The sequence below is a fragment of the Cygnus olor genome, chromosome 10, assembly GCF_009769625.2.
Source record: "Cygnus olor isolate bCygOlo1 chromosome 10, bCygOlo1.pri.v2, whole genome shotgun sequence".
Classification (NCBI taxonomy): Eukaryota; Metazoa; Chordata; class Aves; order Anseriformes; family Anatidae; genus Cygnus; species Cygnus olor.
In genome coordinates, this window is record NC_049178.1 from 5,783,409 (window position 1) to 5,802,665 (window position 19,257).

Consider the following 19,257-nt stretch of genomic DNA (forward strand, 5'->3'; position numbering starts at 1 on the left):
ACAGCGTCAGGGAGCTGAGCTGTTATTGGGGTGCGTGGCCCAGAAACAGGAGCCATGGGAAGCCCGTAAGATCTGCCAGCAGTGCCAGTCCTTAAGACCAAAGGAGGGAAATAGCTGCATGCAGATAAAGAAGCTTGCACAAGAGAACAGCGACTGAGGCTGTGAGGGTGCTGACCTGAGCATCTGGACTGAAGAAACTCAGGCTCGTTCAGAATTGATGTTATTTTTCTGCAGGACTCAAGGTATGCAATGAACCCTCCAAAATACACTTGCTATTGTATGTGTTAAATATGTAGCAACGTCTGCCTCTAAGAAACATCTAAAGCCTTTTTAGTTTACATTCCAGCGTGTGGAGGGCGTCCCTGCAGCACACCAGCTATTTTATTTATATGCTGCAAAATATTCAAGAATTCGGAATGTAAGGTGCAGAATCCATGAAGACAAGACCTTTTACACCAAAGACCCAGAAAAATGTCAGTTAACACTTCAGTTAGAATACAGATCATTATTATATAATATAGATTATATTGTGTTATATTAGATGCACTAAATGTAAGAGAATTGGCTACACCTATAAAATAGAAGTCTGAAATATTTCAATGCTAAATAACTGTTTATGGAAGATGAACCTTATTCAGAGTAAGCATCAGAAAAAAAAAATGATCTAACTAATAATTTTGTAGAACAAATATAGAGACCAACGTGTATCTCTGCCACTATTACATGCATTACTGTCATGTCTATTATCCTGCTACACGCAAATATTATTTATCCATGTTCAATTTTCCTTTCTCAAAGATTTTAGATTTTTTCTTTTCAGATAGTCAAAACTACTTTACCTTTTGCATTTGTCATGTATATTCGCAAAAGAAGTAGTTTGCATTTATACTAATCTTTGGTTTTTTTATACTTAGCTTTGTTTTGAAGCAGAATTCTTAAGTTTATCTGACACACATTCCGATGGTAAGCTTTATCAGAAGTTTGAACTTCATTCAGATGTTTATTTTAAAAGATTTCAGCAGCCACACAGCTTTGTTTAGATGTGAACTTTCTTCCCATTCCAGATTCTCTCTCCTGCTATCAGCTCCCATCAGACTATCACCAAAAATCTTTTTGCTCTTGTACAGTTACTCTGCTTTTTCCTCATGGTCCATACAGACATTTTTCCACAACTACATTCATCATCCTGCACCTATTCTGAAGTTGCAGTGCGTGTTATAGGGAATTTTTGAGTATGAGAAAGTTTAAGCTCACTTTCTAGATTTTAAACTATTTTAAGTTATGAACAAGTAACCATAAAATACAGCTGTTGTTAATATAGATAAACTCTAAGCTAACACCGAGAGGATTATCTATATTCAGGCAAATAGTCGTACTTTATGGTCCCATCACCAAAGTTGCTGTGGTAGTTGATCTCCAGTGCTTTATTCTTAGCTAACAAAGGATGTGGAACCAGAGAGATGCACCAGGTCTGACTCGGCTACCTACAAGCAGGTAACTAATGCTGCCCGCGGTGCCACGCTGTGTCTGATGGGTGACACGGGATGTAGCAGAAACTCTCACCCCTCTGAAGTGGGGGTGAAAGGCCAGGTGGGGCACCCCAGGGCATCAAGAGGCTTCGCTGAGGAAAGTCAAACTACTGGGTATTCCCACGGTCCGTTTGCTCTCCCCACTGCATTCCTCCAAACTGAATCCCATCGAGGTGACAGCACCACAAACAACGTGCAGTTTTATTAACTGTCATCTCCCTATAGAACTTGTCAAAAAAAAAAAAAAAACAAGAAAAACATTCTTCAGATAATCAGCAAACAGGCAATTGAATGGTTATAAGATATGGTTTGGTTAGGGAAACATGCCACAAATTTAGATCCAATAACACTTGGAAAATTAAGAGGTTGTGGTACTGAATTTATAGCATGTGAACAAGACACAACACTGGTAATGATATCAAGTGCAAATTAAATGTAAAATAATACTCTGCATTGTAAAATTAAAATATTCATTTAATTCAATGTTAAAGTCAAAATGTTAATATTGACACTAAACTAAGCAGTTGATACAGATTCTTTTGTGTTGGGAAGAACTTCCAGCAATGCTCACCATCAAAATGGAGGTCAACATTAGATCATAAAGTCATTTTCAAGAATACTGAGCTAGTTTAATAGCAAGACGCACAGACGTACACAAGCCACCACTCCTTCACATAAACATCCTGAAAATGTTGGATTCCATTTCAGTGGCCACATTAAAGCGAGTTACGTGAAGGTGAGTGGACAGGATCAGAAACAAAGAGCTGCTTGCAAACCTGACCATACGCCATTCCACTCATCTTCAAAGACCTCCCTACTCACCCAGGGCCGGCAGTATCTGCCAGCAATGTATCTGTATTCTGGAAAAGGTCCCTTTTCACTGCGTGGGGGTTGAGTTACAGCCCTGTCAACTTTGACGCTGTTTATAAAGTTACATCGTAGTTTATTTCAGCGGCAGTGAAGTCCTACTCTACGCCTTTGCTTTTAGCTTCCCTGTCTTCACATCACCTTATCTTGGTATCAGTGCTCCTCAAATGTCACTTTACTAGAAAATATTTTCTAGATGAAAAGGAAGTAAAGAAAGTATTAGCACAGAATTAGGTTGTGTTGGTGTAAGGTGATAAAACAGCACGACAATAAGATGGAAAAGAAAAAAAAAAAGTGAAAATGATCAGCCAGAAACACACAAGATGCAGTCAACTTTTTGACACTTTAATGGGGTACACGAGCGGACCCCCCGCCCGCAGCACCCCGGGCCCTGCAGGCAGAGGTCGGAGAAGGGCACGGCTCCTTCGGGCCGGTAACGCCGGGTGCCTGCGGCTCGGCGCTGCTCCTGGTGCCCCGCCGGAGAGCTGCGAGGCTCCGCGAGCTGCCGCTTGTCAGACGTGGGAGCGGAGAACGAGCCCGGCTCCGCAGCTCGGCGGTACAGGAGCGGGGCGAGATCCCCGCCCCTGGAAGCGGCTGCTCCTTCCCTCGGCTCCCCGCAGCCCCAGCTCACGGCGGCGGGGGAGCAGAAGCCTCCCTCCTGGCTCCGAAAGCAGCGTTTTTAGCGGCACCTTCCCCAGCTTGGGGCCGTGCCCGGCCGCGGGGAGCTGCCCCCCGCCGGGCGCGGGACGGGGAGGGCCCGGCGGGGGCTTCAGCCCTTCGCTCGCCCCGCGCCCGGGGCAGCGTGGCCACCTCTGCCCGCCCGTCCCCGTCGCTGCCGAAACCGCCGCCTCTCGCAACGGAGCCCCGAGGGCTGTGCGAGCGGTCAGAGCCTCTGCCCCGCAGGGCGACCCCGGGCAGAAGCCGCCCGCATCCACCGCCCCGAGGGAACATCCCTCAGCCGCATCCCGCCGCCCGCCGCTCAAGGTCACCTCAGCGCGGGGCAGCCCTGAGGGAGCCCCCCCGGGGGTCGCCGCTCCCTGCAACCCCCAAGCAACGCCGGCAGAGCCGGGCCGCGCCGGGCTCCTGCTCCTACCTGAGCCGGCGAGCGGAGCCGAGCCGAGCCGAGCGGAGCCGCCGGGAGCGCGGAGGCGGCCGCTGTCCCCTCAGCAGCGGCGGCGGCGCCCGGGGAGTGGGGCCGCGCACGGCGCCTCCCTCCTGCGCCGGGCCGCTGCGCTGCGGTGGGCTGCGGCGGCGGCGCTCCGTCAGACTTAGCGGGGCCGCGGCGAGCGGGGAAGCCCCGGGGGGGGGCGGGCAGCGCCTCTCCCCTCCCCGCCGAGGTGCCGGCCCCAGCGGAGGCTCGCCTCGCCTCCCCCGGCAGGGCTGGGGCTCCCCTCAGCGGGGAGAGGCCGGCGCCGCGCCCAGCTCCGCCGCGGCTGCAGGGGGCGCGCAGCGGCGCCCCCCAGTCAGCGGGCTCGGCCCTGGGCTCCTGGGTGGGCGCCCCTCAGGCCCCGGAGTCCCGCGGAGGGAGGGGAGAAGGGGAGTCCTGGGGGGATGTGGGGGACCCTCAGCCTTCATCGCTCGTCATGGCGCTAACGTTCGCCTCTCGCAGTGCGGGGGCTCGCAAAATGTCAGGGCACCGGCGGGCACTGCGCGGTGACACCGGTGAGGGTGGCTCTGAGCTCCGCCTCGGCGAGAGGGGCTTGAATCGCATCTGTCAACAGCAAAAGGTCCCCACCTCGCGCCTTCTATTCCCTCAACACTCACAGATTTCTGTTAGTATCCTCCACAATATGCAAGAAGGCCTCACCCTGACTGAGAGAAGGAGGCTCTGGCCCTGGGACACAGCACCTGTCGAAGAAACATAGGTACATTTCCACTTCATAAAGGAGGCTTGACATACAGATTGCCTACATGAAGTAAACTGAGGAACTAGCACTCCAGTATTAAGAAATTACTCCCCCCCCCCCCCCAAAAAAAAAAAAAATGTAGATTTAAGATGCTTCTTTTCTTCACAACATTGCAGGGTGGCATCTTTGAAACATTTCTAGAGCAATTAAAGGGGGTTATTTAACCAAACCTTCCTGATTTTATACATAGACTCAGATTAGATTTCCTAAAAAATCTGCTATGCCAGAGTCTTGCCACCACAAGAGTTAAAACTGCTTACCAAACATCTACAAAGCTGAACTGAGATAGAGAGAATTTGGAAGAGGAGACAAAAAAAATGGTTGGTGGTGTAGCCTTTTGTTTGGCGTAAAATATTCATACCCATTGCATAACACCTACAGACTCATACCGCAGACAACACTAGCATTTTATGTGGAAAACTAGAACTCTTCCACCTCTTTTTACTGGTAAATAGCAGTGCTGGCCAGCCTTGGTTGTTTGAGAGAAGATACAATGTTAATTATATTCTGATTCTTATCTTGGCTTCTTCCTCAACACCATTTAAATTCCAGTCTTAACCTTATCTCAGCAAGGACTTAGGAAAAAGTAGGACAGCTAACAGAACAAAAGTACAAGTCCCTCCATATCTTTTAAAACTATTTCTAGCTTATTTGAAACTAAGAGAAGCTGTAACCATATCTTTGTTAATTAGTTTGCGTGAAATTAATACAAAATACAAACTTGTAGTTCTCACAAAGTTCAGTCACTACCTTTGGAAAACTTTAGAAACCTGTAAGTATTCTGCAAATATTTAGATTAGTTCTCTCATTTGATCTTAAACCACATGCTTACTGTCAGCTGCAAATCAACATTTCTGGTGCTTTCCCCGATACATCACTCAGTGTCATCATGAAGATCAAACGAACTGAGAAAATCTAACCAAAAATAGCAACATTTCTGTTTTGACAATGCTTGGAAAGATGGCTGAGAAGGCCTGAATAAAGTGTTTACAAAAATAATCATGCAAACATTAGGTAAATCTGGAGCTATTTTCTGCTTGTGCTTATTAATCATTTAGAGCAGATGATTGGAGTACCATTTGAAAAGCGTTAGGTGTGCATTCTCACTCGGTGCAGGCAAATACATTTGACTAATAATTCTGCACTGCATAAAACCATCATGTCCTATGGACTATTTTCACAGAAATGTAAAATTCCCCACACAACCTTACACTGTTAAACATAAAGGACCACAGAGCAGAGCTCTGGATTCGAATATTACTCAGGACAACCTCCGAGCATATGACTTGTCTCATCAGAACATCCACAGCTGGTCAGCTACTGCAGCTGGGACTAATAACTGCAGAGCAGAACAAACAATATCTTAAGATATTCAGCCCCTATGACTGATTTTTAAATGATGGTGAAATAGCAAAATTGCATGGCTGTTTATCATTTGTAATAAACAACAAAAGACAGAGAAACTTTCTCTGTTTTACTATCTTTTGCCTATGAAAATCTTTTCCTATGAAAACATATGTATGTTATATATAATTTCTGACAGCTTTAGAAGCTGTCAGCTTTTAAAGCATGCTGTTAACAGTAACAGCTTCAACTAATCTCCTATAATTTAACACTTAAGACTATTCCCATCATGGTTTTCCCTAAATTTTCCCTAAATTCCTTAAATTACACATTCTCTCAGGTTTAGGTATTCCTTTAAATTCTTCTTCATTTTCCTGTTTAATCAGGGAATATATGCATAGTGGAGGTGATCTACTTGGTTTAAAAAATGTGAAGGTGCACCTTTACCTGCAATCACCAAACTCTTTGGCACTATGCATGCCTTAAGTCTGAATGATCTAATAATGAATTATACTTGTCAGACAGTTCTTCTCAGGTTTCAGCTTCACGTTATTTTCACAACCTACAGCTTAATTTCCACACTACCAAAACAGAGGAGGAATTTCAAGGACATTTCAGAGGGGAGGGGATAATGGATGCCAGTTCAATAGCTTACAGTTTGGCTGTAATTATATAAGAATGAAATAGCCATTCTTTTATTTCAGTGTACTTTATGAAATTTCTTAAAATAATGTACATATATAAAGCATAACAATAACGTTTTCATATCATATATTCATAACATCTTCCACTCCAAGGAATCCGTATGCACTTAGAGAGTTTACCTTTGAAGTGTTGCTGGTGCCAAATGGCAACACTAAGAATGGAAGTGAAGAATACTTGATCTGCCAAAAATGTAGTAGTACATAGATTAAGAGAGCAAAGTGCAATCATAAAACCTGTCATCATTCTTCACAAAGCAGGCAAAAGTTTTTTATGAGGAGTCATTACACAAAAACACAGGGCTTTTTGAAATATCAGGACTCAGAAGGATATTTGGAGGACCAGTATTTGACTTACAGCCTTGAAGTGCTACTCTTGTAACAGAGTTAGACGTTTGATTACGAGAACGTTCAGACTCAGTCTTAGTTGCTCTTAAGAGAAAACTCTCATGGTATCATATGCCACCAAGCTATGGCATAAGTCCAGTATCTGATACAGTAGAAAGTATATCCCCATGAATCACCAGTGTGATCTCCTGCAGTAATTTCACACCCTCACATCACAGTCTCCCACGCAAAAAACAACCAGTCCTGCATCTCTATTGTTCTTAAGAGCCAGAGTTACGACAGACAAAGGCTATGACAGTAACACATTCTCTGACATTGCCATGAAGTTGTATAGCACTCAGCCTGTTGCAGTTCTGCATGAAGTTGCTTTTTGCATTTAACATCTGAATGTCATACACTGCGGGAAAAGACTAGAAGATAACAAAATTCTGATCATCACTTTGTTTAAAAAAAAACTGTTACCAGAGGATTGTTAGATGTATTGGGTTATTCTGCAACTATTATTTCACAGTTCTAATTCAGCATCAAAGCAAAAAGAACTGGAGTCTAGTGCAAAATGCATATTATACGTATACCTACATGAAATGCCCTTGAAATGGCCTATCTTCAGCTGTACTGAACATACGGGGACTTGAACCTCCATCAGATGTCAGTAGCAACTGCATAGGCCAGACACAGGGTCTGAATGAAGTTCCTGTTTGCTGACCCTGTTAGCATCTGTGACTCTAGAAAATAAATCTGGTGCTTCCCTGGCAAAAGGAATTCTGAAACTGAGTAATTTGTTAAACCTGATAAAAAGTTGATAATCTTGCACCCAAGAGCACTTAGAAAAAATATAAAAGGACAGTTTCTGTGACCTTGGTAACCTGGGGGTAGCGTCCATATCATCTCTATTATAAACAAACAGGCAAGCCCACAAAAAAGGAAAACAAAACCCATCACAACAGCAACAGAGTTGGAAGAATATGGCCAGTGGAGAGAACATAATACAATGATTATATCTTTTCTGAAAGGACCACAAGTGAGTTTGCCAGATGCATAATCTGACTTTTCTCAGAATTGAATGTTAAATTACAGCAACAGTTATTTTACAGTTCAGGACAAAGACAAGTTTTAGATGTATTTTGAAGACACTAGTTAAAATCACAAACAATCTCCTCTATCACAGCTCTTTTCTTTTAAATTTTCTACCTTACTTCTGAAACTAAGTAATTTGAAACTATTTTCTACCTTGACATTGAGTTCCAAGAAAAATATTGATAGGGTGAAGTAGGCAATGGTTTGCATAATCCTTAGCACTAGCAGCAAAGATTCTGAATGGGAAGGATAATTAAATCGTTAGACATGGGATGTGGGTAAAGAAGTAAGAGTAAAATTCAAAAAAGCAGTGAAGACATAAAGCAACATCTAAAAGGTCAGTGCTGGAAAACAAGCTGGCTATTGGCAAACTTGTCTCAACATTCCCACAAATTAAAAGTCAGTCCTTGCTTTCTACAGCAGCTTCCCAAGGGGAAATAGAATCATTGATTTAAATATGAGTTGTCGTCTGTGGTTTCAGTGGAAATTTCCAGAATAAATATTACACAAAATCCCTAAAAGAAGATATTTATCAATAACAGAATTCTTGTTGCAAATAAAGATGGATTTAGCAAACATAGAATCTACAAACGGTCCCAATGGTCATTGTATAAATACCATGTTTAGCTTGCTGATGTTTGGGTAAGAATGATTCATTTGCTTTGAGAATAATAACATTTTAGAATATCTTCTAAAGACTGAAGAATATCAGTTACATACATACTATTTTGTTGGAAGTCCCTTACCTTTTGTATTTAAACTCTTAATGATAAACAGCACAAGGGCAAGGCAAATCTACCAACATACATTTTAAGCAAGTGGTTGCTTTAAGACATAGACGCCAGAAAAATACTATCAGGAAGCCCTTGGATCGACTCAGGAGAGCCCATGTCACTGCAAAAGGAAGTTAACAATGCTATTAGACCTCTCAGCAATTTATCAACATGAAGTCTGCTTTTTCACTTTTTCAGTTTCTGGCGAATACTTCTGCTGATGAATATAGTACTTATGTCTCCAAAGCTCTCTATAAATAGTAACTTTGAATCTCTTAGCAATTACTACAAATGAGCTCTGAGGTGAGAAGAACGTAAGTATTCCTGTCAGACATGGACAGACTCGGGTACCTCCCAGCCTGCTTGCAAATTAATCCCACAGTTATCTGCATGCCTGATATGATGTGCTGTCTCAGTAGTCCCGTGGTTAACTGCATATGGAAATGGCAGCAGCAAGATAGTTCATATTCTTAGCATGCACAGCCATAACATTCGTATGTGATCTCACCACCAGGTTTTAATTCCTAAAAGGGTTAGTTCTTACCAGGGTCTAACCTGTATGTTTAATACTTCATCATGATTACATAGGCTTATATTCACTATACTTAGGCATAACGCTGAGCTTTGGAGCATTCCTCCTGGACTCCAGTGTGTGTGTACACACATACGCATACAGAAAATCAAAAGAGAAATAAATACATCCAGATGGCTATTCGGGTCTCCTAAGACCTCTTCAGTATCACTATTTGCATCTTCCCATTATCTGGAGAGGAGTTTAAGGTAACTACACACCTACATTAGTCACCTTAATAGGATTAATGTCTTGTACTGTCTTATAATTAAGTCCATATACCTGTCTGATGATCTTGAGCATATATTCTATTGATGAGTACACACAGCAGAAAGGAAAAATGTGGACATGGAATACATTATGGATGGAAAAAGTGCAAACCTTTTTTCTCGTTCTTCGTTCAGCTTTTTGTTTTCTAGTAGCATTTCAGCAACATATTGATTTGTATTGATCTGGAACTTCTAGGTAAAAAATGACTCCCGGTTTAAAACTACTTTTAATTGTTCTCAGACAATAAATTCTTATTTTATTTGCATCAACATAAATTTATAGTGTCGACTGATTATCCCAGATTAGAGAGAAAAAAAAAATCCAGAAAGTTTCAGTATTAATGAAGTCTGAGTGGCATTATGGCAAGAAAGACAAAGAGCCTCCAGGGCCACATTAGGCAGAGCACTACCAGCAGGTCAAGGGAGATGATCTGTCCCCCACTCAGCAGTGGTGAGACGCTCCCAGAGCGCAGGGTCCAGTGCTGGTGGCCTCCAAGTACAAGAGAGGCCTGGACTTACAGGAGCGAGTTCAGCAAAGGGCCATGGGAACAATTAAGGAACTGGAGCATCCATCCCGTGAGGAGAGGCTAAGAACACTGGGTCTGTTCAGCTCGGGGAAGAGAAGGCTCAGAGGGATCTTATAAATAAGACTAAATGCCCAGCGGGAAGAAACAAAGAAGATGGATCCAGGCTCTTCTCTGCAGTGCCCAGCAACAGGACAAGAGGCAATGGGCACAAACTGAAATACAGGAAATTCCATGGAAACACTAAAAATTATTATTATTTTTTAAACCATACCTTTTCTTACTTTGAGGATGGTCAAACACTTGCACAGACTGCACAGAGAGGTTGTGGAGGCTCCATCCTTGGAGATGCTCAGAACCTAGCCAGGCAAGGTCCTGGGCAACCTGCTGTAGTTGAATGTGCTTTGAGCAGAGAAGTTGGGGGTGCTAGCCAGCCTCAACTATTCTGTATCCCACACAGATGAATGAAATTAGCCTCCACACCACAGCCTTGATTAAAGAGTCAGACTTGTTGAATTCCCATCAAAGTTGTCATACAAAGTTTTAAACCTGCTCTTTATCAGCAACAATTTGCTGACAAGAAGCAGCCAAACCCTATCTCTCAATCTGACTTCCTATACAGCTTTTAACTAATCATCTTGGATGGGTCAATGTAAGGATGGATTTTATTTTCAAATGCTTTTCTTGAGCAACCTCAGTTTCTCCAAATTTACTGGTGTTGGAAATACTATGTTGTCGCTAGTGTTTTCTGGTGATAATTGAATGAGAACACTATCAGGGATGGTGCTTGACACACAATGCCAAATGCCAATCTATCACACAAAAATACCCCCACCCAAGCCCACAAAAAACAAAAACAAACAAACAAAAAAAAACCTTTAATTACCTCCTAGAGTGGCTTATGCTTTTTCTTATAAGTATATGATATCCTACCACAAGCAAGTAATCTGGGGAAGTAAAATATTATCCTCTTAAAATGGAATTTGAATGATTTATGTTTGTAAATGATATTTTGCTGCTAGTCTGTTATTGCTTTTGGGCTGATGCATATTCTATCCTCATTCACAAATGATATCTAATGAGGTAAATATTACTTTTATGTATTATATTGCAAATATATCTTACCAAAATAAACAAGATTTTCTTACTGAATAGCAGAGGAAAAAAACCTAATGTGCTGTGTTTCCTGAGTGTGGCAACTAGAAAGGTTACTACACATGGCTATCTGTCCTAATTATGCCTAGAAAGTTTGGATCTCAGCAGCAGGGATGAATTGGGCTATGTATGTCAGAAAACAAAAGCTACAATGGTGTTTGAACAGATTGTGGTGGGCGGTCTGCCTGTTCCTCCGTCATAGCTTGGTCAAACAACTCTGGGATGACTGATGAGGCTAAAAAGCCCCTGGGTCTCTGAGAAGTCCCCGTTTGCACTGTGATGGCTTGTTTTCTCCAGGAATGAACAGTACCAAGACTTTCTTCCCCAGCACAGTACTTCTGGTTACTCCAAGCTGTTTCTTTACCTTCTGTGTTGGTGGAGAGGAACGAGGCATTTGCACAGAATGGAGGCACCAAAGATGGACTGTCCTCTTCAGAGCAGAGTGAGGCAGGCAAGGCTAGGTCTTGTAAATGAAGTTACTGCTGTTTCCTCTGCGTTTTCTACCATCTCTGGTTTATTTCTTGGGCACACCAATGTTCATAGTTCAAATACATATTTGATTCGATCTTATGTGAGCTTCAATAAGGAAAATCCGGAAGTTTCTGCCCTAAGGCAAACGTAAAAGGTTGAGTTAAGGCAGTGAATCAACTCTTGTTGCAGAAAGCAGTATCTTCCCAGATACCGTGACCATCTTGCAGTCTGCAAATAAGTACAGAGAGCTGTCTTAAGTGTGTGTTCAGTTATGTAAGAGCAAGGAAAGCAAGCCTAGATAAGAATATGCATTTGAAGAAAGGTTGTTTTATTACACAGGACATTGGTAAATCCATAAAGGAAAATCATCTGTCTTTCATGGCACAGCAAAAAGGTACAAGCAAATCTTCAGCCGTTCCTTAAAACTTTTCACAGACCACGTATGCATGTTACTTACTTTTAATGAACTGCAATGGCTTGTATTAATCAGAAAGTCTATACTAAAGCAGTAATTATTGCAAAGTTCTGCAATTATAAGGGGGTGTTCAAGTAGTTGTACTTAGTACAGATTAATATTCTTTTAATTATACAACTTACTGGAATCTGAATAAAAATGAACCTAGACAGCAACAGACTCTTTAAGTTGGCAGTTGTAGTGGTTTCTCAGTGGTAGCATACATGAGAAAGCTTCACCAATCTCATCTTTTTCCCCCTCACCATTTATCATATGGTTACAGTGAAAAACAGCAGGGAAATGAATTATGCATATTTTTTAGCACACTGAAAAGTTAATGAAAAGTTAAATACAACTTACGTGTGTGATTGCACAAAGCACTTATTTGACCTTGCTAAGCTTTAAAAGGCATTCTAAGATTAGCCTGGCATGTATTTCAAGTGTATGAAAAATACAAAATTGGTTCTTAAAATGCTAGTACAGACTGTTTCATGCCTAAATCCTCATTATGTTCAGGATATTTATAGGAAGTGACTCAACTTTAAAGTGGGTAAAGACAAGTAAACCCTCCTTTTTTTGTGGAAAAGTGGTGCTCATATTCAGATGCTACATTGCCAAGCTACAACCTTCAATAAATCATGTTTTCCATAGGAAAGAAAAAAGACTATGTAAATGTTTCCATGAACCAATTTTTGTCGAAGTGAATTGTACAGCATGGCAGCGATGCTGAGTTTAAAACTGAGCATATATTTGGGGCAGGGGAGTGAGAGTGGGAGCAGACATAAAGAGGTGAAGAAGGGGAGAGGAACACTCTGCCCTTCCACCCCTTTCAGTTTTAGGATTTGCAAGCAAGAGAGGGGCTGAGAGCCCCAGAAACCCATGAAACACTTTCATCCTCCAGATGACTTTTGCTTTTCCATCATTTGTCACATCTCATTTTAATGTCGTGCCTTTATTCTCTTATTTAGCCACATGGGAAAGCAAATTAGACAAAAGTGAATAGATACACTAAGGGCAGAACAAACTCCCATACTTCCAGTAATACATAAGCAAAACAAAAATAGAATGTTTTATTCTGTGCTTTATTTTCTGTTGTTGTCTAGCAATGCAGAACATCACACTTCAACATCTGACGTATCCTGCTGTACCAACTCACTATTTGTGCAAAGAGGATGGTGGTAAGAGTTGCTTGTGTTTATCCATTTTTAAAAAAGACAATACTTTAAGGAGATAAAGAATTCATATTTAGCTTGATATTTCTAAGAAGTTTAAAGGTCAGCAGGATTGATATTGTACTTGAAATGTAAAAAAAGTCATTTTGTTAATTCATCTCTCCTGTGCTGACAACACCGGCACTACATTTCAGCCTCAGCTGTTAGAAGTGTACCAGGTCTACATGTCCTTTACTAACAAGCTTTATCCAAAGAACAGGAGGATGAAGTATGCTACACTGTTGTGTCTCAAAACGGTAAATGTAGATGAGCTGCAGAATTTTGATATTGTTCTACTAGGAAAAATAGAATATCCAACAGGAAACCGTAAATGGCTCCCAGGCAGGTACACATATATCAGAAACCACAGATCTCTCAAATCTTTGCTAACTTGCTATTGACCTTGAAGCCGTAAGAACTTCACTAATTAAATTTTTAAATGTTTTTATTTCACTGTAGCAATTCACCTTTCTCAATTACATCTATATCTATACCTGTACAGCCTTTTTGTTTGTTTGTACTCATCGTTGTTTGGTATCACATTATTATGCAATTCCTGATTTCCAAAGTGTAGATTCCTTGTCAAGTTACCTATGCCTGACCGCCAAGTACAAAGATTTATTCTCCCAGACGTACCTTTGATAGCACATCTCTACTTTTGCCACCACTGAATTAACACGAAACACTACAGCTTTTCTGTGGCTTTAGTATTAGCCACTTTATCATGAGATTAAATCTATATGAAAGCTGGATTTAATGCAAAATTCAGCAGTCTGCTGATTAAGCAGAATATCTTACTGAAAGCAGACAGTCCTTCCAGGTGTACCTGGGCTTTCTACAAAACTCAAAACCACAAAGCACCACTTTTCAACTTTCTTTGGACAACCAATAACAGACCAAGATTTGTCTGCTTCAGAAACTGTCTCTTCTTCCTCAGGATAATACCGTGGGGTTGTGATCACTCCCTAGTCACAAGGAAAACGCTGGGACCTTCATAACACAGAACTGCAAGCTACAACTCTGAAATATTTAATGATTCCTTTGAAGGGATTTTTTAAAAGTGATCCCTGCTGCATGTAAGAACAGTTTTAAATAGGCAATATTTTAGGCATAGTGTTACAAAAGGATATTAAAAAATCTTAAATATTTTATTATTGCCCTTTGTAAATTACTTTGGACTCTTGCTACTCTTAACACCCTAAAACCATTTGCTTATCTTGCAATATAGACTATATGGACTATATATACTCAGTACCTCCTTTCCCTCATCTTCTTTCTCTTCATTATGTATATACATTTGGATGAAAATCTTTCACTTTGTAATGGCTTCATTCCTTTTTTCTTCCTCCTTCTATTATGATGAGAACTATTTAAGAATTAAAGTGCTGCTAGTGAATCCTTGGTCAGTTTCTCCTTTTTTTTTTTTTTTGTTTCGTTTTGTTTTTACATCATACAACAGAGATTACTTTGGATTCACGCTGTGAATAGCAGCTTTGGGAGGAATATAGCAGAGCTGATGCTTTGCTACTGAGCTAAGCAGAAAGCAGGACAAGACTCACAGGCCGCAAATTAATATATTAATGTATAAAAATGCAAACCTACAAAATAATCAGCCTATTTCTTGGCTTTAGAAGAAATCATGTTCTTCCTGCCCACCAATGACTCCACTGTTCATGTCACATATGCGTGATGTAATTAACAAATAAAGCCAGAGTTTCATTTTGCAATTCATGTACATCACAACAATAATTCAAACCTGGAAATTAACTCTGGACAGACTGAACACCAAGGCTTCAAAGAGACCCTTAATATTTAAAAATATAAATATACATTATTGAACTGTCAGATGCAAAACACCATTTGGAAAACAGCAGCGTAACATCACTATACCATTCATTAATCTTAAGAACATCCAAGTTTGTCAGTGATGAGGAAAAAATGAAGATGTCAAGACTGGGCCCTCTGGCAGCAGTCACCATGTTTGTACCCTTCAGGTTCAGCTCAGAGCCAAGGTCTTTTTATGAAATGTGGCTTTGAATCCAATAGCACCTTGAGTCCATACACAAGAAACTACAATACAAGTGCAAGAAAAAATATGTCTGTGCAGTAAGTCATCAAAACAAGCTCACAGTCCAAGAACAATGTTGCAGTGTGCAACATACCATCACACAGGAATATGTAAAAGGGAAGCAGGGAAGCAATGCTTTCAGATCATTAGTGTTTTGCTGTGCAACTTCAGGTTAGTGCCTCCCCTAACACATCTGCCTTGATTATAGGCTTGTGCGGCCACTAGAAAATATTACTTATAGCAGAAAATATTACTTATCTCAATAATAGAGGTCAGGGCTAAATATTAGACATTTTTGTCAAATTCAGAGTTGGCAAGATTGCTGTCATTCTTCAGAATACTCCGTTTGTGTTTGTATTTTGTACTTGATGATACCACCATAAAAATGCCATTTGGACAGACCATTAAGTCTACATTTGTGGTGCCTTTTTGTAGATTTTTGTTCTCCTTTTCTGATGTGGAAGATTAATGTTACTGGTTCTCTGCTGTCTTCCTTCCTCCAAGGAAAGCAGAGATTCACAGGCAGTGGTTGTATGCAGCAACAGAGTGGAAGAGATTAAAGGCTTTCTGTAAAAACTGAGATTCAGAACTACATATTGTAAAAGGAAGAAAGTCTAGCACTGGATATAGGGTAGGAAAAAAAAACTAATCCTGCAATGTTGACCATCAGTGCACTTGAAAGATCACACATACAGATGTTCTGATACCATTCCATCATGAGGAATTACATCTTCACATTGTTAATTATTTATAATATATTAGAAGTGAGATATTACGTACATGGCTGCTTTTTTACTTTTTTCTTCAAAGGTACTTATTTTTTATTATTTTTATTTTAGGATGGGAAAGCAAAAACTCCTGTGGCTATTTACCACGTAATCTGCTTTGCTAGCTTTGAACCATAAGTTTATGCCACTGAAAGGACAGTAAAGCAGCTGAGAAAGACATTTAGAAAGACCATAAAAAAGGTGAACCCAAAACACTGCTTTTTGTGTGAAATCACTTGGGGAGTTAAGATCAGGAGTAAGCTCTTCTGAAGCCTACAAAACTAATGGTATCATCCAGTGATTTGCAGAGTAAGCTAAGTGTTCCAATTCATTTGAGTTTTTCCTCTTAGTTGTCCTTTGGAGTAAACAGCCATCATACACATAGAAAATTATTATTATTATTATTTAAACCTCTTTCTGTGCCTTTAATACAGTCACTTTCATTCTCTTGGCAGAGCTGATAGTTTAAGTTAGATGCCAGTCATTTAACACCAGGTGAATGACAGATTCTTGAAGGTACTCAAATATTGCTAGCAAAATCTGCTAGTGCATCTGGTTTGTACATGTAGCAGCTGATAAACCACATACAGAACGGCCTACTATGTATACTCAAATGCAGGTCTGACTCACCTAACCAGCGTTTCTGCTGGCACGCTTCTTTCAGATGACAATAGATTATATAGCACAGCGTAAGATCAAAGAGTGAGTGCAGTAAAAACATTCAAGGTGCAATAGAAGTGTTCAGATCAGAATGATGGACACATTTTTATAGACATCTAAACAGAATACATGCCTTAGAACTAATGAACAGTTTGTTTTATTCCTTCCACAATCATTTTCATAGACAAGTTAATGACAGACTGGAATATGTAAAGAATTTTCTGAAAACTTGTCTTTTCCCTAGGTGACAAAATAGATGTAAAAAAAAAAAAAAAAAAAAAAGGTGTCAGAAAAGCCTTTGAGAGGTTTTCCAGTCTACGTCCAGCTCCAGGAAGAGCTGTATCCAAGCCATTCGTAGGAGCCCCACTCATAACCTCTTCTTAAAACCATCCTTGATCCTAAACCCTCCTAGGCCACCCATTCTAGGGGTAGATTATTATAATCAGAAGGCTTTTCCTGATGTGTGGCCAAAATTCCCATCCAATTTAACTTCAACTTCTTGAAGATGAGGTCATTGCTATTCTCCAGTGGGAATGCTATCAGTACTCAAGTGGAAGGATCACTTCATCATCTTACAGATAAGTCTTATCTGTAAGATAAGCCTTGTTTATACATTCCAGTGCTAGCTTTTTTGTTTGTTTGTTTGTTTTTTGTTTTGTAGTTGTTTGGCAAGAGTAGGAAATTATTGGGTCTTGTTTAATTACTAATCCGTCATAACTACCTTTACGTTAAAGCTATTGGTTTTAAAGAACATAAGCCTATTTTTTGGCCTGTTCAGTTGACCCAGTAGTCAACTTTTCATCTTAGAAACATTCACTAATCTTCAGAAACATTCAGGATCCTTCATCCTTGTCTAGACAGTATCGTGTCCATAAGCAGGATTTGCAGTATAAGATCTAAATGAAATTTGGAGTGTTCCTTACGGTTCTCCCCTCCTCCCAGTTGCAATGCCAATGATGTCCATAAGCAATTTAAGTCCCAAAGATCCTATGATATTGCTTGTGCTATTAATTACACAATACATGCTCTAGTTCAAGAAACTGATTGCCTTCACATTTGGAAAATTAATTACGTGAAAAGTAAAGAAAATTTGTCCTTCAGGTATACTGCAAGTGATACTCCATGGAACTACCTTCTGCACGGTTGTCTAGCTGTCATAGTTAATCCAATATAGCAAATATTAAGTGCCAGGGTGCATTTTTGCTTATTGAGGATATTTTAACAGCCCTGTTTTGAACAGTAAACAGAGCTAGGAACAAACTGCAAAATTAGGGTAATGTATACAGGATTCCCTTATCTCTGACTCAAGAACATCTTTAAAAACTTTAAATATCTTTAGGGGCAATTTTATCCTAATTGCATCTGCAAGGAATTTTAGAAGTCTTCTGAGGAGCTTTGTGACCCCTCATTAGAACTCTGTACAGACAGAGACTGGAAATTAACTGAAATACCCAGACATACTGAAATAGGAACCTTTTTTTTTTTTTTTTCCCCAATTACATAAAAGCTATAATTATATTGGTTACATAAACATTTTAATTAGGGAAAACATTAGATAATTGAAGACACCCTCCCCCAACCCCAGTTAACCACCACTCATAGCACAGCAAGAGTAAAATTAACTCATGCTGTAAAGCTGCTTCCTTGTGAGGATGATACTGCTCTCTTCTTTCATTCCATCTTTGAAAGAAAGAAAACATTTTAGTCTACTTTGAAGTACACATTCTGTTATGTAGTTGCATACATTATTTTTTCCAATTTCTTTAATCAGTGTCAAGTCTACCCCATAACAAATCTGATAAAAAAAGACACACTGAATAATGGTTTATGCTTAACCAGTAATGACAAGGATAACTAGACTCCATCTCCACTGAAGAACAGAAATAGAGATATTCTGAGTTGCAAAAGAGCTGTACAGCTGATCAGCTACTATTCAACTTAAAACATGATGAGAAACTTTTTTTTTTTTTTTTCCTTAAAAACAGTCTTCTCTCTGGAAGGATGTTACTTGCAAAAAGATACCAATATTCACTACATTTTTACTGTAAGAAAGCAAAACAGAAATGCAAGTTTTTGTCTGTTACACAATCACCTGAAAAAAGGGAATAAAACTACTGTGGTGTTTGGCTAGTCTGACCCACCATTACAGTTTGATTTGTTGTGGGGAAAGTTGGCAACTGAACTGACAGGGAACAAACAGCCCTGTTACTGTCCACGTAGCCTTGCTGGTGTATCTCAGCTAAGCCTAATAAGGATGTAAGCCTGTTGCCAGTCTTGGCTGATGTCATGCCCTTTTGCTAAATTTGCTGTCAGGGGTGCTCTTAGGGTCAGCCAGGGAATTCCCATCTGGTAGGAATGGGACAGGTATGAAAGTGCTTTGAGCCCAAACCAGCCACCATAGATCCAAAGGGCGATTATTTGAGACAGGGCAGGGGGAAGGAGGGAAGAGCCATGTGTGAGAAAAGGATGTCTCAATTTTTCTTTTTTAAACCACAGCTGGATACAATAACAGTTCTATTTTGTGTCAGTGCCTACAGCTCCCGGACAGCGAAAAGCTGGTT

The 19,257-nt window shown here is 40.5% G+C and overlaps 1 protein-coding gene across 17 annotated transcripts in view; it reads right to left on the bottom strand.

The window, feature by feature from the left end:
• ATP2B2 (ATPase plasma membrane Ca2+ transporting 2) overlaps positions 1–10,353 on the bottom strand; it is a 417,587-nt gene extending 407,234 nt beyond the window's left edge. For 16 of the 17 annotated variants that reach the window (XR_005822948.1, XM_040568590.1, XM_040568583.1 and 13 more), the window contains exon 1: positions 4,161–4,178. The gene's annotated coding sequence lies outside the window, so the exon portion shown is untranslated. Of the gene's footprint in view, positions 1–4,160; positions 4,179–10,184 lie in introns of those variants that run through there. The other variant, XM_040568574.1, reaches the window with a different exon arrangement.
• Between the last annotated feature and the right edge of the window lie 8,904 nt (positions 10,354–19,257).